The sequence below is a fragment of the Protobothrops mucrosquamatus genome, unplaced genomic scaffold (assembly GCF_001527695.2).
Source record: "Protobothrops mucrosquamatus isolate PMUCROS unplaced genomic scaffold, P.Mucros_1.0 scaffold_280, whole genome shotgun sequence".
In the NCBI taxonomy this organism is placed as follows: domain Eukaryota; kingdom Metazoa; phylum Chordata; class Lepidosauria; order Squamata; family Viperidae; genus Protobothrops; species Protobothrops mucrosquamatus.
In genome coordinates this window covers 614,671-615,828 of record NW_015386356.1, presented here as the reverse complement: position 1 = coordinate 615,828, position 1,158 = coordinate 614,671, and positions in this window count along the sequence as shown.

Sequence of the window (1,158 nt, the reverse complement as noted above, 5' to 3'; positions counted from 1 at the left end):
TTATTTTATTTTATTTTATTTTATTTTATTTTATTTTATTTTATTTTATTTTATTTTATTATTTTAATTTTATTTTATTTTATTTTATTTTATTGGCATGGTTTTTGAGAACTGGTTTACCATTAACTCCTTCTTAGAGAAAGTGACTGGCCCATGCTTGTACCTCAAGCATGTCCAGAACATACAATCTCCCGGTTTCTAGCCTGATGTCTTAACCATTACACCAAATTGGTTCTTATATAAACCCATAGTGACTTCGAAAGGCATCTTTAAACATGGCAAGATGCCATTTGGTAAAAAAAGTAAAACACGACAAACAAATTAGAATACTTTTCAAGTAGAGTTTTCAAAACAGATCAGGACAACATACTATACTAGGAAGGGTCCAAGTCAGAAATTCTTTGCCCCACTCTCATCACTAAATGTCAGAACATTGCAATTTTTTTTAAGGACTGCACCCTGGGCAAACTTCTTCAATACTGCTTTGTTAAGGCTTTAACTGATATTGTAAATGGGCTGTGAGTTGCCTGCAGATCACCAGCTCCATTTTTTGTAGTGGTTCCCAGAACCTCCTGAGATTGTGCTGGTGAAATTAACGCCATTAGGTAAATAACAACAAGAAAAACGGTATTGGTGGAATGAAAAATAAATTGTTTACACATCTATACTACGGTAATTCTTTTAAAAGAATTACACAAAATTAAATGTAAAATTAAATGTAATTCTTTAAAGATAGGTACCCCCTATAGTATAGGGGGTACCTTGCTCAATAGTAGTAACTGTGAGAGGGATCTCAGAGTCCTAGTGGACAATCAGTTAAATATGAGCCAGCAGTGTGCTGCAGCTGCCAAAAAAACCAACACAGTGCTAGGCTGCATTAATAGAGGGATAAAATCAAGATCACGTGAAGTATTAATACCACTTTACAATGCCTTGGTAAGGCCACACTTGGAATCCTACATCCAGTTTTGGTCACCATGATGTAAAAAAGATGCTGAGACTCTAGAAAGAGTACAGAGAAGAGCAACAAAGATGATTAGGGGACTGGAGGCTAAAACATATAAGGAACGGTTGCTGGAATTGGGTATGTCTAGTTTAATGAAGAGAAGGACGAGGGGGGACATGATAGCAGTGTTCCAATATCTCAGGGGCTGCCAC